The following is a 22603-nucleotide window of genomic DNA, read 5'->3' as shown; positions in this document are numbered from 1 at the left end:
GCCTACGCAGCAACGTGTCCTGTCATTGGTTTGGGAAATAAATGGCCATTACTTGGAAAGCACTTGTCGGATTAATATCAAACCTTGAAAAGGCACATCCTCAGGTCCCCAGCAACATAGCTGGCAAGTTTCAATTAGATCGGACCAGTGGTTGTCGAGAAACAGCGGTCACAGACACACACACACACACACACATTGCTGGAATTATGGATAGATAGGAAGCAAGGATGAGCCATTCATGATTCAACGATCAAAGGGCGGAGGAGCTCCTTGTGAGCCAACGGCCATCCATATCTAGTGCCCAACTGTGTCTGCGGACGTCCTCCTGCAGTTGGGTCACTTCTTATTAGGAGGTTGGTGGCAGGATTTGCACTCCGGCCACCGTAAAACCCTTCATTCCGCAAAACGCAAAAACGCAAAAAAATCTGAAAACCCACTACGTGGGAGTACCTCCTGTGCAGCTTCCCTTCGCAGGGCAGCTCACCGGATGACGGGATTGGGGCAAAGCCTTCGGGACCCCCAATCTTTGATAGGAGGGAAACCACGGGATAACATCCCTGGGTCAGATTGCGGGAGAGTGTGTCGGAGTGGTGCTGAGGTGTCGTCCAACAGACGGCGGTCTCCTTGGGTTCACCTGAGGCGGTCCCTTCGGGTGGGTGCCTGGAATGTCCTATCCCTAAGAGAGGATGATCACCTGTCTCTGTTATCATCTGAGCTCAAGCGTTTGGACATCGGGATTGCAGCTCTCTCTGAGGTTCGGAGACCGGATTGCGGCGAGATAATGGTGGGTGGTTACACCTACTATTGGTCTGGTCGCTCTGATGGTTACCATACCCAAGGAGTTGCTGCAGCTGTGTCCAATAAGCTGACCCCAATGATAATTGAGGTAACACCGGTCAACGAGCGTATTATGAGATTAAGGATTCGTCACTTCTTAGGTATCATTTCCCTGGTCTCTGTTTATGCTCCGACTGAGGCGAGTGATCTCACCGTGAAGGATGCATTCTACGCCACACTCGAGTCTGTGGTTGATCAGTGCCCCAGACGAGATACACTTCTAGTCTTGGGGGATTTCAATGCATCGACTGGAACTGATAGGGATGGTTATGAGGTGTGTGTTGGTCCCCATGGGTCAGGAACTATGAACCAGAATGGCACTAAGTTCCTTGACTTTGCAAGAATTCGCGCATTACGTTCATCCAAGCCCATCCCTCGGAGCACTACAGTTCGAGCAGAGAGTGGTAGGCTCTTGACAGAGGAGTCTGAAGTGAAGGCCCGCTGGGCCGGTTACTTTGAGCGGTTGTACCAGGCTGATCCCCCAACTGTCGAGTTGGACGTCAAGGGTGTTCCAATCCCTGTTGCTGACCCTCGAATCAACTGTGGTCCACCTACGCTTGTGGAAACACGGGCTGCGGTGAACCAGTTGAAACGGGGAAAAGCTCCAGGGATCTGTGGCATCCATGCCGAACTTCTCAAGGCTGGTGGAAATGCTGCACTCGTGTCGTTGCATGCAGTTTTGTGCTCTGCCTGGAACACAGGCATCATCCCAACTGACTGGAAGAGGGGCCTTGTTGTCCCTCTCTGGAAAGGGAAGGGTGATCGCCAAGACTGCAACAACTACCGAGGGGTGACGCTGCTCTCAGTGCCGGGCAAGGTCTTTGCTCGGATAATTCTCGATAGGGTTCGCCACCATCTGCTTGAGCACCAGCGTCCAGAGCAGTCAGGCTTTACACCAAAGAGGTCAACGATTGACCGTATCCTTGCACTTCGTGTCCTCACCGAACGCAGACGAGAGTTTCGGCAGGGGCTGCTTGCAGCCTATGTTGATCTCTGTAAAGCGTTCGATTCAGTGAATCGGGATGCCCTCTGGAGGATTCTTGGTCTTCGTGGGGTGCCACCAAAACTGATCGATCTGATGTCTGAACTCTACTCTGGTACTGAGAGTGCTGTGAAGTGTGGTGGTACCATCTCTGACTTATTTCCAGTTGTTACTGGAGTTCGTCAGGGATGTGTACTTGCCCCCACACTTTTCAGCACTTGTATGGACTGGATTCTAGGGAGGATGTCGGAGAGATCAAGTTGCGGTGCGTCATTTTGGAATGTCAAGATCTCGGACCTTGACTTTGCAGATGATGCAGTCATCTTTGCGGAGACTTTCGACATCCTCTTGGGGGCCCTCGAGGTGCTGAATGAGGAGTTGGAGCCGTTGGGATTACGGGTTTCTTGGGTCAAAACTAAGATCCAGGCTTTCGGTGACATCTTGGATGCTGCTGTCCTGTCTGTATCTGTTTGTGGTGAGGATGTTGAGGTCGTGGAGAGATTCACTTACCTTGGCAGTGATATTCATGTCTCTGCTGGCTGCGAGTCAGAGGTCAATAGACGTCTGGGTGGGGCCTGGGGAGTCATGGATTCACTGGATCATGGGGTGTGGCGCTGCCGGTACCTGTGCGGGAGGACGAAAGTCCGAGTCTTCAGGTCCTTGGTACTTCCAGTCTTGCTCTATGCATGCGAGACTTGGACTCTGACCAAGGATCTGAGACGAAGACTTAATTCCTTTGGTACCATGTCTCTTCGGAGAATCCTTGGCTATCGCTGGTCGGATTTTGTGTCCAACGAGCGGTTGCTGAGAGAGACTCGGATGAGATTTGTTACCTGCATAGTCCGTGAGCGTCAGTTGCGGCTGTATGGACATGTGGCTCGTTTTCCTGACTCTGATCCTGCTCACCAGATTCTCTCAGCAAGGGAGTCTCATGAGTGGAGGAGGCCAGTGGGTCGACCACGTGCCTCATGGTTGCAACAGGTTGACCATCATCTCAAGGAGATGGGGATGGGCCTGGCATCTGCCTGGGGGATGGCCAGACGGAGGCCCCTGGAGGAAAGTGGACGCAGCGACGCGCTGTTCTGGCACATGCTCCCATACCTGACCTGATCGGCTGGAGAAAAGTAATCACTGGCACACACTACTCGTCAGTGCTCAGAACATTGCTATTTGTAATGTATGAAAATGCTTTATGCAAAGAAACATAGCTCGATAATTCATGGAGGAAGTGCATTCAGCCTGTTGCTTTTAAAAATTAATCTGTTAATTCACCTATTTAACTTAACCGGTGCAAAGCCCTACTTTTGTGAATCGTACCTGGGATCCTTCTGCATGATCACCAGTGAAACAGCTGAGCTTAACATCTACCATAATGGATGGTAGGCTTCTACCTTGTTGAGTTTCTGGAAGTGTGAGTGATCAGAGCCAATTAAATAATGGATCAGTTTATATTTGGCAGATTGAAAGCCAGTCCAATCTGCCTTGCTAAACTGTCAGAAACGGTGGTATCTTGATTGCTTCTGAAGACCACAAATGAGACAGACACTTTCAATGTGACATGAGCAGAAGAGCCAACAAGAGTTCAAGGGAGGATTTGGGGGAGGAGTTTGAAATGACCAGGTCTCACGAACATTGACATCCATTTGGATATATTCGAGTTGGAAATGCAACAGACCAAGTAAGGCCTGTTGGGGATGAAATAAAGAATGCTCAGGCAAACAGAGGTTACCCACTGCCATCGAATATCATACGAGACATTTTCGACAAGGAAATATTTTATCGTACAGTTTATCCAAATTCATTAATGACACATAATTAAGGAAGAGATAAACCTGGTGGTGACTTAACGGTTAAGGCAGTTGGCTTAGGATCTTAGAGTCCTGTGTTCAAGCTACACCCAAGCCAAAAATAACACCACATGGGTCGACTCAGCCCGTCATCCTTTCGAGGTCAGCAAAACGAGTACAGCTTAACTTTGGAAAGAGATCAATACCATTTGATCTTGGGAAAGAAATGGTGCACCCCCTCCTCAGCCCAAGTGGAAGAAGTCATTGAAAGAGAAAGCTTTGTGTCTCCTCTGACTTCGGTCAACACTTTCCGTCACCTTACCCCAGTGGCAGATGAATATTTGTGTTGGAAAGGTAGGATGTCATAAATGGGTATTCATTGCAGCAAAATGAAATATTTTTGAACAACAAGCTTTGATCATGCACATCATGCAGGAAGAAGATACTGAAAGAAAATCGTCAATGATGAGTTCCAAGAGGTGTTAAAGTCCAGAGCCATTGAGATAGCGGACCGACCGTTCTGTAAGGCAGATGAAAAAGACTAAAACACTAAGCACTCCCAAAGCCAGGTAAATACGATTTTGGGATTATTGGCATCGGAACACTGGTACTCCAGTGAAAAGGCAATCTCTCCAACAGCTTAACATCTCTGTACTTGACCACAGTATCCCAGTATATGACCATGTGGTACCAGTCATGGAACTGGAAAAGGAACACCGTTTATGCCAAATTCTGATAGAACTCAGAAACTGTGATAGCCGGGAACCAACCGATAATGTTCGTCATCAGGAAACAAGAATTCGGAAACTGGCAGAACAATGGCCTACACTTTTCAGAAGACCTCACATGCTGTTTAACTTTCACAAGCTAGTGCTAGTCGACAGGACAACCGGATTCACATCTCATCAAAATGGTGTAATACTCATAGCTACAGTGAACAAGAAAACACTGGAACAGGAAAACAACTTGTTTCTCAAATCTATTCAATTTTTGTCTTTATTGCCTCCATGGTATGACGAGGGTATGTCTTTCAACGAGGGTATGACTTTTGACACGATTGAAGGTCAAGGTCAAGGTCAAGGACACTCCAAAGTTGCGAAATCGTCCATTTTCAAAATCTTTCTCCTCCGCCGTTTGTGATCCGATCTTCGAAATTCCTTCGGATTCTGATAATATGGAAAAACATCTAAATTTGTTCGAGCCGGTTTTTTAAAATTCGTCCTGGTTATCGAGTCACGTGTCTTCAAAGTTGGAAAAATCGTCGATGTGTTACGGTCAAAAAAATTTCACCCCATCTTGATGAAACTTGATATGTTGGAAGGGGTAGATGAGTGATGCACGACGGTATGACTTTAGACCTGATTGAAGGTCAATGTCAAGGTCACCGATGCTGTAAACTTGTGAAATCACCCATTGTAAAAATATCATCCACCATTTATGACTCAGAAATGCAGTTTGATTTCTGAGGTCCGGTTTCTATCCTTTTGAAAGACACATTGATCACAAATGTTCCAAATCAACCATTTTCAAAATCTATCTCCGGATAACTCAGAAATGTGGTTTGATTTCTGAGGTTTTCTATCCTTTTCACTCCCGGGCTTTCGTCTGTACGTTGAACCAAATGACAGACGACATCGAAGCCATTCTAAGCCGCTCAGAGATCCACATCTACAGAGCTTCAGAGATGACCGTCACCCCCAACCGGGGGTAATTTTTATACAACTTTTACAATGATTATTTTATTGAAATTGAATGATATACTTGAATACTGGAGAACACAAATCACCTTCTTTGCACTTTCAAAACTCTTCCAGTTTACCAGTACTTGGACATATTAAATAAGGTGGTGCAGAAGACTGCTTCAACAGAGCTAAATGTCTGGAATTTCTTTTAACGATCTTCAAAATCATTATTTTATTCAAATTGAAGTATATACTTCATCGCTGCATGGGGTAACGTGTTCTATGAAGTCTCTCGTTTCCTAACCTTTCTCTATCTAGAATGCGGCATCTCGAATGAAAGCATCAATTGAGTTCACAAAATGCTTTCCAGGGCATGCAGTTGGAAGCCTTAAATACCCCCAGTTAATGGGATTCTCAGATTCACTGAAGCTTTTTGTTACAACTGTGTCATTTGCGCTGTCAAATATGAACACTTTTGAAATTTTGTGCGATTTGGAGGTTTTTTTGCCAATGGAAGCTGTAATTCTGCTTCTATGCATTGCATTGATATGGGTTTCTTTCAATAGCACCACATCTCTAATGTGATGTTATTAGCTAATTGCTTAAGTGAGTGGAAAGAATGCCAGGAATTTCATAACATCGAGGTGTGCTTATGTCTCTATGTGTCTATCTGTATGAGGCTGTCAGGCTGGCGCTAAAGAGATGTGGTATGTTTCTTGTCATGGTGAAACTTATCCAATCCCTGCATGATGGAATGAAGGCAGAAGTCACGGTTGATAGAAACACATCAAAAGGATTTGAAGTCATGTACAGGTTGTCCTATCACCCCAAAACCAAAATCCTTTAACCTGTATTTCAACCTGGTGATTTGGAACTGGAGGAAAGGCTGCCAGCCCTTCTGGGAAGATGTGCTGGCTGCATTGATGTTATCCGAGATGAGTGAATAAAGAGGGCTACAAGGCCTGCAACACTGAGTGGCCAAATTGTTGATTGCTGATGATGCCGTTTCAGAGGAAACCATGATAGAAAGTATAATGAGAGCAGATTGAGGTTTAATGTGATGAGATGAGAATGAGAACATCAGAATGAGGGTTAATGAGAAGCATGCCAAAAACGAAGGTGCTGGTAGTAGGGGTGATATGATGTGAGGATGAAGAGAACATACAACAAATATATATCAGTGGGGAGCTTTCAAGGCAGTGACTGATTTCAGATACCTCGTGGCAATTATTGAATCACATAGGATGTGGAAAACAGGATTGCCTATGCCTTGAGAATGTTTGTTGGAGCCCGACACATTTCTGTATTCAGGGGTGGGGTTGAGACATTGATCAACAACAAAGATATCTCCAGAAAGATTGAGGCCGTTCACAACAAGTGCCTCCAAAGCATATTAGATATCAGTGAAGGCTCAATCATGGACAGGATTATAGAAGTGTACAAGTGGGGAGATAGTTTCCAGATGGACGAGTTACTTGAATATTGTTGCGGTCTTCGCGCCCGCCGGCGTGCGACGGCCACGTAACTCGAATCGCGGCACGTCGCCCACCGGACGGACAATCCAGTCGTGACCCTCTCGGACTAACGCCGGAAACCAGTCACGGGTGGACCTTTCGGTCTCACCGCGATCGAGCCAATCAGCCCCCGCGTGGGATAGGGTTGCTCGCCAAATTCGACCTACCTAAGTACCCACGCGGAGGGTAGACCGGGCGATCGCACCTCGCCGCAGGTCGACTTCGGACACGGGCCACTTAAGCGACCCGTTCCGTACTTATCAGAATAACCGAGCGGTGTTATCGTCGACCTCGACGGTTCGATTAATTATCGGGCGTACTCAGCCCACTACCAACCCTTTACGTGAAGCAAGATGGGGATTCAATGGAGGAAAAGACGAAGCGAAGCGGGAGAACAGTTCAACAATAAAGCACATTTATTCGCGGCACACGGGAAGCACACAAATACAATTCCACCAAATGCACACAAAAAAAGAAAACACAATTCCATTTACACAAAAAGCAAACATAAAAGTGAAAACACAGTGCAGAGCTAATACCGACTACCGAGCACACGGCAACACTTATACAATTCTACTTCACAGACGGCGCCGACAACACATACCCAAAACCAAGGAAAAGAAATACCCTCAAGAATGAGGCAGGTCTGAGGCCGAGACCGGGTCGGGCCTACCCGTCTGGTGATGAGACGCGGAGCGGCGATGGCCCCGCAACCCGCGGGCCTCGTGGACGGTGTCTGGTAGGGGGTGGGAACGGGGCCCCCTTGGTCGCACTATCTCAGCGCGGGGGGAAACAGGAGGGGGTTGCTGATGCTCGGGGTATAGAGGATCTTTATTATCCCTGGTGTGCGTCTCCACCTCGGCCAGGTCGCGCTGCCGGCCTCCCTCGGGCGTGCAGCTCCCGGCACCGACGCGAGCACCCCCTCGTCTGCCTTCGCCGTTGCCGCCTCTCCGCCTCTGGACTTTCCACCCTGGACTCCTCTTTGGGCTCTCCTCGTTGGACTCTCCGATCGACTCTCCCCTTCGCGACTCTCTTCAGCTTCTCCAGCTACTGCAGGCTTCGGGCTCCAGACTTCCACACCCTCTGACTCTTTCTCGTTCTCTTGACTGACGAACACCGTCCTTTTTATCCCCCCGTAGCTTCGCCTTTGACCCCCTCCCTTCGACCTTTCACCTCGCTCCCCATTGGCCCGAGAAAAAGTGGGCGTGAAGGCTTTTTGATCCACAAATTTGCATATATCGATCGTTCTGGAGGCGGGGCCAAATCGCCCCTCGCTCACCGATTGGACGGCAAAAAGTGGGCGTGTGTGGTTTTTGATCCGTTTTTGAAGCACAAAATCCGTGATTTTGTACACGCTGTTCAACGTGCGCCCTACACAAGTCCAACACCGGTACCCACAGCGGGGCAAGAACGGTGGCGATGCTACGGTTGCGAGGTGTGACGTGAAGGTCGTGGCGGTTGTGGTGAAGCGGTGGTTGTGGTTGTAATCATGGCGGTTGGTCCAAAATAAAGATAGTAAAAGAAAAACGGCTATCCTGAAGAGTCGCAGCACGCATAAATGACATGTATTCCCACTAGACAACGGGTTTGGGCCTAACTACACATGCACTTACCGAGATACCTCACCTAAGGGACCTGAATGGTGGTTTGCGAATTTGGTAACCACAACACTACCCCCTCCCCTTTTTACAGACTCGTCCCGAGTCGTCAAATTTTCGTGTGCCATCATGTGTAGTTTTCCCCTAGTACATTTTACCTACGGATCCCTGAGTGTGACATTCATGGTATTCGTGTCCCCAAAATAAATAACCTGAGGGCTGCGTAACTATCTAAACAAACTCACTCACACGGACGACTTAAATAAAATTGCCGGCGCTAGACAGACATGCCGGGGGGCGCACTCATATTTACAGTACATCTTAACCTTAACTTACAAATTTTACACTAAACCATGGCCCAGGATCACTGAACTCTGCAAAAGAAAAGCAGTTAGCAGGGAGCCAGGCTGCCCGCATGCAGTCTCTGGCTCAAAACAATGCAGGTGACAGGGAACGTGGCTGGCTGCTCACACGCAGTCCAAGGCCTTCCCTTTTGAACTGAACACAGTGAACCACTACGGTGCTTGGGCTGCACAACGCAGTCTCCGTGCCAGCTCAAGTGGCACACGCAATGAGCACAACGAATGGATGCATGAACGGTTTGAACTGAATGCAGTGAACCACAACGGTGCATGGGCTGCACAAACGCAGTCTCCGTGCCAGCTCAAGTGGCACACGCAATGAGCACAACGAATGGATGCATGGACACAAACACGGTGCACGGGCTGCCACTGCAGGCCCGTGTTGTAGCTGCCAACAGGGCAGTTCTTGCAGCTTGCAAACTGTTGCCTTCAGATCCTGGCGCACATGGAAACGAACAGGGGGGGCAAAGCAAAAATTGAACGGGGCTGGTGAACGTGGGCAGTGGGCATGGCATGGCAAAGGCAGCAGGCAAACACAGCCCGCAGAAGAAGGCCGCTGCAGGCAAACACAGCCGGCAGATGAACTGGCCGGCACAGGCCTTGAAGAAAAACAGCCAGCAGATGAACTGGCCGGCACAGGCCTTGCAGAAAAACAGCCAGCCGGCAGACGATCCAGCCGGCACAGGCCTTGCAGCACAGCAGCTGCAGATGAAGCTGGCCAGCCTCTGCCTCGAAGAAAAACACGGCCAGCCGATGAAGTTGGCCAGCCTTTGCCGTTCAGTGGAGGTTGGTGGAGGGAGTGCGGTGGTGCTGGCCACTTGGACCTACCTACCTGTCTCCCTCCCAACCTATCGCCTTTGCCTGTCACTGTACATACCCACTCCCTTAATTTGTCAAACCCCAATTTAGCCCCAACTTATTTTTTTTGTTGTTTTTATTTTTACTTCCCCACTATAAATCGTCCCCTAACCCCCTTTATCGTCCTTGTTCGGCTAACCTATCCTGTCACCTAGCCTACTCCCAACCCCTACGTTCCCTTCCCAGAGGGGAACAAGGGAGAGCTAACGTCCTGTGTCGAGGCCCAACGAAGCCTCAGAATGGCCTCCCCAGAGTTCGGCGATCTTAACACCAAGTGGGTCCAGCGGCCCACAAGGACAGCGAGGGGATGGATGGTGCGGAGGGGTACATCTCCTAATCTACCCTAACCATTTAACTGTTAAACTACCCCGGGGCTTTCAACAAGCGCCTCTCGCTTAAACTATTGGTTCTAACAACCCAGATTCCCGTCGCCTGTGTTGGTGTCCTTACAATTTCGGGCCTCGCCCCCCAATTTTCGCTCCGTGCCCTCACACGGTCTCCTGGCTGGGACACGTGGCTCCCTTTGGCAGGCACGACCCTCTGCCGATTCTCCCGCTATGGCACCCCCGGGCACTACACTGCCTCCGAGCCTACCAGCTCCCTAACACCGGGGAGTGCCCCCCATGGCACCTCTGAAACGCACACGTGGCAGGCCGGCCTCCCGGGCCCCTTTCCGAGGGTCACCCGTGCCCACAACACTGCCCACGCGGCTAATGGCGCCCCGGGCCCCCGCACCAAGCAGGCGCACCCATGCCCACTACTCTATCCCGGCCCCCCATGGGCCCATGGCCTACCGCGGCCGACTAGCCTGGTGCCCGGGGTACCCACTCAGCGATACTCACCTTTCGCAGCCACGCTCCCAAGCCCGTCAACAGGGCTCCTGCACCCCTCCAAATGGGTCTCGAGCCTACTTTCCCACCAACAACAAAACGACCTCCATTTTTCAATTTGACTAACCCAGCTAACTCACTTTACACTGACCCCGGGGTCCCTTGGGCGGGAGTCACTCCTCCCCCCAATCACTCATCGCACCATGCATTCCCCATTCACTCCACACACACAGACCCGCTGGCCTCACTCACTCACCATGTACTCACCTCTCAACTCTTCAACACTTCAACACACACACCACTGAACTCTGCCATCCTTCTAACTACATCCCCTAACTAACTCGTGCTCCCACGTCGTCCCTTAAACTAGTAGCACGTTCCTTTTAACACTACGTAGCTAAGCTACGTCCCCACTACACATTCACAAGTCTGTCACTGTCCTCGAATGTCCCAAAAATCAATTTCCCAAGGGGGGGGGAATTTCCTCCCTTCCTACTGGGCTCGTGAACTCGTCGCAAGACTCTGAGAGCCCTGCGCCTCTGCGGGAGCGGCTGTTCCAGCACCGACTCCTCCGGCAAGACATATCCATGAGGGCGTAAGGTCGCCCTTGTAAGGCCTCAGGCGGTCCGCGTGGACGATCCGGGGGAGGGCTCGTGGTCCCATTTTAATTTTTAGGACCACGTCACTGACTTGCGCCAGGACGACCCCCGGGCCCTGCCAAGGTGAGGTGAGCTTCGGGCATCTGCCCTTCCTTCGCCGGGGGTTAAAGAACCAAATCTTTGCCCCCGGTGGGTATTTGCTCACCTGGCTCCGGTGGTCGTACCTGCGCTTCATTTTTATGCCCGCTTGTTGGAGCTGGTGTCGTGCGAAGGCGTGGACCTTCTCCAAGCCCTCCTCCAACCGACGGGCATAGCCCTCCCCCGGGGGCCTATCAAGCCGCTCAGGCGTCGGACCGCACAATAAATCGACGGGGCTTCTCAGCTCCCGTCCATACATCAACAGCGCCGGACTACATGCGGTAGACCCGTGCTGGGACGCGCGATAGGCCATCAGGAGGTACGGAAGGTGTTCGTCCCAGTCCTCCTGGTTAGTGGCGGTGAAGAGGGCCAACTGTTGGACCAGGGTCCTGTTGAACCTCTCCACCATGCCATCAGACTGTGGTCTCAGGGGCGTTGTCCGTGTTTTTCGAATTTCCAGGAGCCTGCACACCTCTTTTAGTAATTCACTCTCAAAATTTCGTCCCTGGTCCGTGTGCAGCTCCTGCGGAATCCCATACCGGCATGTAAATCCTTCTACGAAGGCCTTGGCCACAACCCCTGCTTCCTGGCTGGGAAGGGCAAAGGCTTCTGGCCATTTGGTGAAATAGTCCATAATTACGAGGACGTACTTATTACCCTGGCGAGTGGGGGCAGTGGTCCCAAAATGTCCATGGCCACTCGCTCCAGGGGAGCCCCAACCTGATGTAGTTGGAGTGGGGCCCTCATCCTCTGTGGCGGTCCCTTTTTGCAGTACAGGCGTCGCATGCTCGACACCAGTCCTGTACATCGCGCCCCATGTTAACCCAATAGAACCGCCGGCGGGCCCGAGATTTTGTTTTGGTCCTGCCCAAATGGCCGCCGGCGCGGGTACCGTGCACCTGTTTCAAAATTTGGGTCTTAAACCCATCAGGGACTATCACCAGCCAAGAAGTTTGTTCAGAAGGAATCTCCACCCACTTGCGATACAAGATGTTGTCCCTCATTTCTAGGGTCCTCCACTGAGCCCAGTATGCCTTTGTTCGCGCCCCGAATGGGGCGATTTCCTCCCCACTGGGCCTCCTGTTTTCCTGGACCCATTTGTACACTGGCCCTAGCACGGGGTCTTCCCGCTGGGCCGTGCTCCATGCCAATCCACCAAATTCCTCTCCCGCGGTTAGTGGCAAAGTTGGGCCTACCATCCGGGCCGCACGGACTGGGAGTTTCGGGGAGGCGTCTGCCAATTGGTCCCTCTCCTCATGTCTCGTACAATATTTGCAGTTTTCCCTCAGACAGGGGCGTCGAGAGAGCGCATCGGCATTCCCATGAGCCTTACCGGCTCTATGGACCACACTGAAATCGTACTGCTGCAATTTTTCCAACCACCTTGCAATTTGGCCCTCCGGTTCCTTGAACCGTAAGAGCCATTGCAAGGAGGAATGGTCAGTTCGAACCAAAAATTTCCTCCCGTACAAGTACGGGTGGAAATGGCTCACGGCAGACAGCATAGCCAATAGTTCCTTACGAGTTACGCAATAATTTCGTTCGGGCCTACTCATGGCCCGACTGTAATACGCGATCACTCTTTCCACGCCCCCCTGTGTCTGAGACAAGACTGCTCCCAATCCTTCCTGGCTTGCATCCGTGTCCAGGGTATACATCCCGTCATCGGTGGGGTACGCTAAAACAGGTGCGGATGTCAAACACCCCTTCAATTTGAGGAAGGCCTCCTGGCACTCCTCCGTCCAATTAAATCTCAACCCCTTCTCCGTCAACCGGTGAAGGGGCCTGGCTATCTCCGCAAAGTTTGCCACGAAACGCCGGTAGTAGGAGCAAAGTCCCAAAAGCCCCGCACCTGTTTGACAGTTGTAGGTACGGGCCACTCCTCTACCGCTGTAATTTTTCCGGGGTCGGTCTTCACCCCCTCGCGGCCTATCACGTGTCCGAGATAGGCCACCTCTGTCGCGAACAAAGTGCATTTCTCTGGGCTCAATTTCAGCCCTGCCTGCCTGAGGTGCCCAAACACCTGGTCCAAATTGGCTATCTCCTGGGTGAATGTTTTAGCGTGTACCAGGACGTCATCCAGATACACCAGGCATGCCGCCTAGTACACGCTCCATCAGTCTCTCAAAGGTGGCGGGGCGTTACACAAACCGAACGGCATCACAGTGAACTGATACAGTCCCTTCCCTGTGGAAAATGCCGTTTTCTCCTTCCCCGTCTTATCCATCTCCACCTGCCAATACCCACTCTTGAGGTCCAAAGTTGAGAACCATTTAGAGCCTGCAACGGCGTCGAGGGTATCGTCAATTCTAGGCAGGGGATAGGAGTCTTTGAGTGTCACGTTGTTCAGCTGGCGATAGTCCACACAGAAACGCGTGGTCCCATCCTTCTTTTTAACCAGCACAACTGGTGACATCCAAGGACTTCCCGAGGGCTCGATGACACCTGCATTGAGCATCTTTTCAACCTGTTCATCAGCCTCCTCTCTTTTGCTCCATGGGAGCCTTCGAGCAGGCTGACGGACAGGCCGGGCCCCATTGGTGTGGATCTGATGTTGCACCAGGCCCGTACGTCCAATATCCTCGGGTGACAAGGAGAAGATCCCGATGTGTCGGTCGACCAGCTTGTATAAGGCCTCCCGCTGGGCCTCCTCCAAATCTACACTACTCCGATTTACCATCTCACGAATGGGACCGGGCCAATTCCTAATCGAGTCTGGAGACTCCTTCTGGGGCCGGTCCGGCTCGACGTTATCGTCCCTCAGCTCTGCGACCTCTTTTACTGGGATGCAATCTGCCACCTTCGTGCCCTTCCTGATAGTGCGTGGTTCCGTGCTAACATTTATCACCCGTACGGGCACTACTGGCCCGTCGGTACTTACCAGGGTGCGGCCCACGACTAAGCCCGGGGTTGACGGCCCTGCCGGTAGTTCCGCTAGGCCGCAGGGGCCCTGCCACGTTGGGGGTGCTCGCCACCGGGCCGGGACCACCGCCTCGGCACCCGGGGGAATGACCACGGAGTCAGGAGCCTCCAGCTCCACCCTCTCATCCGTGCTCACGCCTCCTAACGGCAACTCTTCACCACCCAACTGCATGACCCCCCGGCCCAAGTCGATCTTACAACCACCGGCCGTCAGCACATCCAACCCTATTAGACATGGGTCGTACACCTCTGCCACCCAAACCTCTATCTTGGTTTTCACAGTGCCCAATTTAAACGACACGAAACCACGTCCTATGATAGGGGCCGTTGCCCCGGTAGCTAGCTGCAAACTATGGTTTTGCAGACGGTGGATCTCATCCCAACCGTCTACACTCGAATCAAGGACCACAGGGCTGATGATCGTGGCGCTTGCTCCTGTGTCCACCACGGCGTCTACCCCTACGCCGGCAATCTTGCACCGAATTGTTAAGCTACCTTTGCCAATTTGGCCACAACTGATGACCTGTCGCAGTTCTGAGGGCTCTTCTCCGTCTGAGTCTGCCGAACACGGCCCTACATGTTCGGCACTTCTTAGTTTCCCGGGGACTGGTGGGGGGGGATGGTTGGGCCTGGCTATCCCTATTGACCCGGGGCGGAGTTGGTGGTCTAGGGGGCCGTGGCTCTTCTCTTCGCGGGGGCCTTTCCCTGCGCGGGCGTTGCACCTCCGCTGCAGGTGGTCCCCTGCGCCACAATTATAACACCTCTTCTGGTAAGGTGTTTGCCTCCAGTACGCCGAATTATACCCCTCCATTCCGAATTGGGGTTCGCCCCGATGGCCCATCTCCCGCCCTTCCCGGGCCCGACCGCCTCTCCACAGATCTCCCGAACCGGCGGTCGAACATGCCCTGCACCATCCTTTCCACTCGCGCTTGGTCGCCCAGGGTTGCCCCGGCTCCCAGCGCACTGTCGTGCACGGGGTCCACCTGTCGGACTGCCACCGCATGGCGCCCAGCCCCTCCCAATGGCGTTCTGGCTGCCTCCCAGCAGGCAGCAGTATCAGCCGCCTTCTGGAGGTTGTCCGGGCGCCATACGGTGAGCAATGCTCCGACATCGGTGCCCCCTATTGCTCGAAGGAAATGGTCCAGGGCAATCTCCTCCCGGTACTCCGGCGGCATGTTGGTGTGCGCGATCCCCACCAAGCGGCGAATGTCATGTGCCAATTCTCCCAGTGATTCCTGGGGACGTCGTTTGCGCCCGTTGAGCTGAGCTTTAACAAGCTCGCTCTGCTGGTCCATGCCAAATCGGTTTTTTAGGGCCGAATGGAGATCCTCCAGGGTCGCCCCTCACTGGGTACCGTGGTCAGGACTTCCAAAGCCACGCCACGCAGGGCCGCTGTGAGTTGTGCCACACCCTGCACCTCGTTCCAGCCATTGCCTCTGGCAACACACTGGAACTGGGCCATATATGCCCTCAAGTCCGTCTTGCCATCGTACGGGGGTAGCGGCACCCTCGGTTCTTTTGAGGTCTCCTCCCGTTCCCTAGGGACTCCGGGCGGAGTGTACCTCCCCAGTCCCAACGGTGCCTCACTCCCGCAGGGTCCGAGCCATTTGCCCGGGGGCTCCACCACCCTTGTCTGCGTCTGTCCGTGCCCCACGTCGTCCCGCTTATTCTCCCAAGCCATTGGACTCACACTCTGCACACCCCCTGGAACAGTCATTCCGGGTACCCCCATTAGGCCAAAAGACCCCGCGGTCTCTACCCTCCCCAAGCTTGGCATGCTCACCCCCGCATCGGGCAAGCCTCCTCCTCCGCCCTGTGACACCGGCCCCACCTGGGCACGATCCGCCTCGAGGGAGTATATCCTCTCCCCCTGTTCCCGAAGGAGGCCACCCTGCTTCTCACACCGGGCCTCCACCCTATCCGTCAGTCTCTTCTCCATTTCCTCCATTTTCCCCTTTATTACCCCATTTATTTCCTCCCCTATCGTTCCTAACGACAGTTCCCCGACTTTTTCTCTTATTTGCTCCACCTCCCCTTGTACCTGTGTCACCATCTTATTTGTCTTGGATATTTCCTCCCTCGTTGTCCTAAACTGCTCTTCTGTCTCGCCCCGGTTTTTTCCTATCTGCTCCCCCAGTTCCTCTGTCTTTTCTCCGGCTTTCCGCTCCATTTCATTAATTACCTCCTCATGTCTCTTTCTACATTCCTCCGCCACCTTCTTTAATCCTTTCTGTGTCTCCGCTTTTACCTCCTTTCGCAGGTTTTCAACTTTGTCTGTCATTTCCCGATGTCTTTTCTCACAGTCCTCCTTCACGGCTCCCAATCCCTCCTTTATTTTCCCTTGTTCTCTTTTTAATTCCTCTATCGCCGTCGTGTTCCTCCCGATTTCCTCCTTTATTTGGTCTTGTCCCTGTTTTACTTCTCCCAATCCTTTTCCTACTTTGTCTATTTTTCCCACCACCGTCTTTATTTCGTTTACCCTCTCTTGTTTACTTTCTTCCATTGCGACTCCCACTCCTTTTACTTTCTCTTTTAACCCGGTCACCTCCGCTCGTATCGTGTCGACTTCCTTTTTCATTTCGTTTTTTAGTTCTTCCAAGCTTCCTTTCAGGCTCATTCCCATGTTCTGCGTCTCACCCCGTAGCTCTTTCATTTCTTCCTTCATGTTTGCTTCCATTCCGTTTATTTGCTTGTTCATTTCGTTTTTCATTTCATTTGTATTTGTATCCATCTTTTCGTTCATGCCTTTCATTTCGTTTGTATTTGTATCCATCGTCGTTTTCACTTCATTCATTTGCTTGTTCATGTCTTTCATTTCGTTTTTATTTGTATCCATCTTTTCGTTTATTTGTTTGTTCATGTCTTTCATTTCGTTTTTTATTTCATTTGTCATTGCCGCCAGCATGGCGCATAGCTGGGCCACGTCGGGTGCGCTTGAGTGAGCCGTTTCGGCAGGGGTTGGGGAAGGGTCTTGGTGGAGAGGGGGGGGGAGGTGTCATACACCGCGGCCGCTGCCGCACCCACCTCGGGCCCTGGGTTCAGTTGGGCGAGTCCGTGTTCCTGCACAATCAACATTTCCTGCTCGGGGATTCCATCCTGGACCATGGATCCTACACATTCTACATCCATTTCTAATACCCCCGGCTCCCGCTCGCCTTGAGACGCCATCTTGCTTCTCGTGAAGGGTTAATTTGCTCGCTCGTAATTTGGAGGGAATCGGGGGTCGCTTCTCTCACCCCTGGACCGATTCCCGTGAATTTAGCCGGAGACAGGAGAGCCCGTTTTCCTGTTCTCCGATACCAGTGCCGCGAGGAGGGCGATGAGTTTATATCCCACTCCTAACACCAGTGTTGCGGTATTCGCGCCCGCCGGCGTGCGACGGCCACGTAACTCGAATCGCGGCACGTCGCCCACCGGACGGACAATCCAGTCGTGACCCTCTCGGACTAACGCCGGGAACCAGTCACGGGTGGACCTTTCGGTCTCACCGCGATCGAGCCAATCAGCCCCCGCGTGGGATAGGGTTGCTCGCCAAATTCGACCTACCTAAGTACCCACGCGGAGGGTAGACCGGGCGATCGCACCTCGCCGCAGGTCGACTTCGGACACGGGCCACTTAAGCGACCCGTTCCGTACTTATCAGAATAACCGAGCGGTGTTATCGTCGACCTCGACGGTTCGATTAATTATCGGGCGTACTCAGCCCACTACCAACCCTTTACGTGAAGCAAGATGGGGATTCAATGGAGGAAAAGACAAAGCGAAGCGGGAGAACAGTTCAACAATAAAGCACATTTATTCGCGGCACACGGGAAGCACACAAATACAATTCCACCAAATGCACACAAAAAAAGAAAACACAATTCCATTTACACAAAAAGCAAACATAAAAGTGAAAACACAGTGCAGAGCTAATACCGACTACCGAGCACACGGCAACACTTATACAATTCTACTTCACAGACGGCGCCGACAACACATACCCAAAACCAAGGAAAAGAAATACCCTCAAGAATGAGGCAGGCCTGAGGCCGAGACCGGGTCGGGCCTACCCGTCTGGTGATGAGACGCGGAGCGGCGATGGCCCCGCAACCCGCGGGCCTCGTGGACGGTGTCTGGTAGGGGGTGGGAACGGGGCCCCCTTGGTCGCACTATCTCAGCGCGGGGGGAAACAGGAGGGGGTTGCTGATGCTCGGGGTATAGAGGATCTTTATTATCCCTGGTGTGCGTCTCCACCTCGGCCAGGTCGCGCTGCCGGCCTCCCTCGGGCGTGCAGCTCCCGGCACCGACGCGAGCACCCCCTCGTCTGCCTTCGCCGTTGCCGCCTCTCCGCCTCTGGACTTTCCACCCTGGACTCCTCTTTGGGCTCTCCTCGTTGGACTCTCCGATCGACTCTCCCCTTCGCGACTCTCTTCAGCTTCTCCAGCTACTGCAGGCTTCGGGCTCCAGACTTCCACACCCTCTGACTCTTTCTCGTTCTCTTGACTGACGAACACCGTCCTTTTTATCCCCCCGTAGCTTCGCCTTTGACCCCCTCCCTTCGACCTTTCACCTCGCTCCCCATTGGCCCGAGAAAAAGTGGGCGTGAAGGCTTTTTGATCCACAAATTTGCATATATCGATCGTTCTGGAGGCGGGGCCAAATCGCCCCTCGCTCACCGATTGGACGGCAAAAAGTGGGCGTGTGTGGTTTTTGATCCGTTTTTGAAGCACAAAATCCGTGATTTTGTACACGCTGTTCAACGTGCGCCCTACACAAGTCCAACACCGGTACCCACAGCGGGGCAAGAACGGTGGCGATGCTACGGTTGCGAGGTGTGACGTGAAGGTCGTGGCGGTTGTGGTGAAGCGGTGGTTGTGGTTGTAATCATGGCGGTTGGTCCAAAATAAAGATAGTAAAAGAAAAACGGCTATTCTGAAGAGTCGCAGCACGCATAAATGACATGTATTCCCACTAGACAACGGGTTTGGGCCTAACTACACATGCACTTACCGAGATACCTCACCTAAGGGACCTGAATGGTGGTTTGCGAATTTGGTAACCACAACAATATATTATTGCAGCGAGAAGACTTTGCCTACTGGGTCATCTTATCCATGTGGAAGACAACCAATCATTAAGAAGCTCCGATTTGGGTTGATGCCGATTTCAACACGTGATACATGTCAGAGAAGAAGACAAGAATGCCAACAACTCACTGAAGATAAAATAAGAACACCAACGAGCTCAATCTGTTACTTTATAGTGGAAAGGAATTATCCTTATAATGGCCTCTTCAAGGTTTGAGGTGTGTGTGTGTGTGTGTGTGTGTGTGTGTGTGTGTGTGTGTGTGTGTGTGTGTGTGTGTGTGTGTGTGTGTGTGTGTGTGTGTGTGTGTGTGTGTGTGTGTGTGTGTGTGTGTGTGTGTGTGTGTGTTATCTCCATATGCGAGTTTCAGAAGGTGAAATGGAGCCCTCCCAGGTCTCGAAGTATCCACTTCCGTATGTACGTGCATATATGTGTTCATATACGTGTGTGTGTGTGCGTGTGCGTGCGTGTGTGTTGTTTTAACTGGTTATCTGTCTAGTGACCTTCTGGTCCATATCTTCCATGAACAAAATATGAAACATTTTGGAAACATTGTCAGAAAGGAATTGCATACTTTTTTTGGGGTGCTTACTGATGTCTGAAATACAATATTTGTGAACTTAACACATAGTATGAGCTGCTTGTTTGTCTTACCATAAACACAAATGACACAAAAGATGACCTTACCTTGGACTCGAGCACTAATGGCCTTTAAAATTTCTTTGCTTTTTTCAGGGAGAACATAAATCAACGAAAATTAAGAATTGGAATCAAAAAATACGAGTCGGTTTTATAGCAGTGGATGGATTATGCAAGAAGAGACTTCATGTAAGAAGCCATTTTGTAAAGGAATCGTGCGCAGGCTGTCACATGTTTGCTATGAATGTGCAAATCCATGAGAGAAGCACACATGTCTTATGCAAATCTAAACAACCCCTGGATCCTAATTGTACATTATTTTAATCATACACTTGCACTTCTTATTTAAGTCATGCACAAGAAGGTGAATGAAAACAACAAAAAAGGAAAACCCACGTATGATGTTGCCTCGATATGTTTTGCCTTGATATCTGAAAGTTACTGATCGCTCTTCTTCGTTTCCTGTTTTATCCTGTCCACGTGATTTCGTTTTCATCTTTCGACTCTTTTTACGCACGCATGAACTTAGGAATAAAAATTATCTTTGTCGTGAAAGAAAAAAAAAATCTCAATTGAGATACATTTCTTTGGGGGCTTCGGGAAGTTTGTAATCGTAAGATTGATTAATATTCTATTTTTTTCTTCTGGTTTTTGGTCAATCTGCCGATGCACATTGTAGATAAACATATTATAGAGGTGTTTTAAAGTTATTTTTATGTTTTATATCATTTATTGAAACGATGCTAAAGTTTTTTTTGAGGTTTTTTTGTTTTTTCTCTCTCTCAAAGTAATAGCAAAAGTTATCAGCTTTGCTTCAATATTTCTTTTTGTAACATTTGGACACTGGCCATGATAAACTTTGTGCTGACAGGTCTCAAAATGCTGAAGAAATGGCGATGAACTGCAGGTGCAAAGGTATTAAAAGAAGTCGCATTGTGTCCGTCATTCCAAATTATGGAAAACCACTATCTGACAGAAGAGCCTCCAAGTTTCGACCTCAGGATCCGGACTCTCCATGCAAGGATTTCACACCACGTCCTAACCGTAACCGTGATCACCCAGATCAGACTATTCTTCACATGTGAACGAGTGCTACCGACGGAAATTTGAAGGAGTTAGGGCGATCCACCGAACAACAGACAGTGCTGTGACTTGGCTGTCCAACGTAGAATTAGATCTGTGAGCTGTATTTTGTAATGCGCAAGATTAGATTAGATCGCAAACCGCTAATGGAAATCACCATAAAACGTTGAAAGGCACAAGCAAAAGTAAAACCGGCCACCTGTTATAAATGGCCACATTATGCAGACACCGTACGAGACTGGTTTTCCGAAACTTATAACGCGGACCCAATGTATTAAATTAGAATGTTCCCCCATCTACAATTTCAGAAAGTCAGTTCGATATATATATATATATATATATATATATATATATATATATATATATATATATATATATATATATATATATATATACACAGTATATTCAATGCAAAAAACAATGAGAATTTAAGAAAAACAAAACAAAAACCAAGACCATGAAAATGTGCCAAAATATGGAAATGATTGAGAAGATAGTTTTTAAAACTGCCGTGAATTTTATTCTTGAGGTTAACTCCAAAATACATCTTTTGTGTGTGAATAATAAGAGCAAAAGGAACGGCCGCAGTGGAAAAGGAAGAGGGACATTCATTTGTGAACGAATGCATCATCAGTCATTCCAATCAAATGGTTCTGTTCCTTTACTTATCCCATGAAGAGCAGCAGCAGTATTAAATGGGATAAATATTTGTTTGTTGTTCTTGTTAAAAGCAATAACAGAAGGAAATGTATTAACATTTGGAATCACATTTCTTTGCAGGATATTTTTATATATATATTTTTTCAATCAGGCATATTACGGATATTTCAAGGTAAAAATTGCAATAAATTCTACACGTCGGCCACAAACCTGCGTTTCTGTACAGAATGCAACTTTTAAATGTTCCTACTGTTATTATGAATGTAACATCATTGAATCTACTGGAATAAGGCCCAACCAAGATGAAAGGACTACGTAGCCTGTAACCTTAAGAGGGCAGGTCTTACAAGGTTCCGGAATGATTAAGGACCTTCCTCGTTAACACTGGGTTGCTGTGGAAATATTCTTATTGTTAAAACATTACAAATACCTATTTGCAGTTTTTGGCCAGGTGTGTCATATTATGTAATTGTTTCCTCACTTGAGGTATCATCGATATAACAAGTCGGTAAGCTGCTAAATAATGCTTCACTGATGGAGAAATGCAATTTCAAGAGTTAAACCAAAGCCAACTTGGATGTGCAAGATGTTTTCTTTTTTATTTTTGTTTTTTTTCAGCTAATCGGTCCGTTGCCTTGATGTGGAAACAATTATGATGTATTCAACTGTCATTTCCTTTTCGCTCATTTGCCTTGCTGTTGTAAATTTTCAGTTTTTAATAAAAGTGAAAATTACGCTGTTGTTTGTGTGAGGAGGGATATCCATAAGGTGGGGCTGGTTGGAGAGTGGAGAGAGTTGGCTGAGGAACGAGGGAAGTGGAGGAGTATTGTAGCGTCAACGGCACAACCGATGTCGAGCTCCTTGCAGCGGGAGGTTAAAATCCCGCGATGTTCCGAACGGCTTAACTCCTGTGCAGATGTTCCAAATTAATGGTGGATTTGTACGCGCAAGAACTGAGAGACACGAGAACCTTAGCTCTTTTAAAACAAATGGGTTTATTCCTGAACTCAAACAAAAATAACCAGTGGATGGTGATCGCGAGGAG

General features: G+C 50.1%; 1 long non-coding RNA gene across 2 annotated transcripts in view; it reads left to right on the top strand.

Annotated features, from left to right (window-relative positions):
* LOC147008294 (uncharacterized) overlaps window positions 1-22298 on the top strand; it is a 34020-nt gene extending 11722 nt beyond the window's left edge. The window contains exons 5-6 of one of the 2 annotated variants that reach the window (XR_015053486.1): window positions 19912-20004; window positions 20687-22298. This is a non-coding gene — a long non-coding RNA (uncharacterized LOC147008294). Of the gene's footprint in view, window positions 1-19911 lie in introns of both variants that reach the window. The other variant, XR_015053487.1, reaches the window with a different exon arrangement.
* The last annotated feature ends 305 nt before the right edge of the window (window positions 22299-22603 follow it).

The sequence above is a fragment of the Eptatretus burgeri genome, chromosome 20 (genome assembly GCF_056783735.1).
Source record: "Eptatretus burgeri isolate ZD-2024b chromosome 20, Ebu_testis_v1, whole genome shotgun sequence".
Lineage (NCBI taxonomy): Eukaryota > Metazoa > Chordata > Myxini > Myxiniformes > Myxinidae > Eptatretus > Eptatretus burgeri.
The sequence above is the reverse complement of the archived record's forward strand: the minus strand, read 5'-3'. Positions and strand labels throughout refer to the sequence as shown.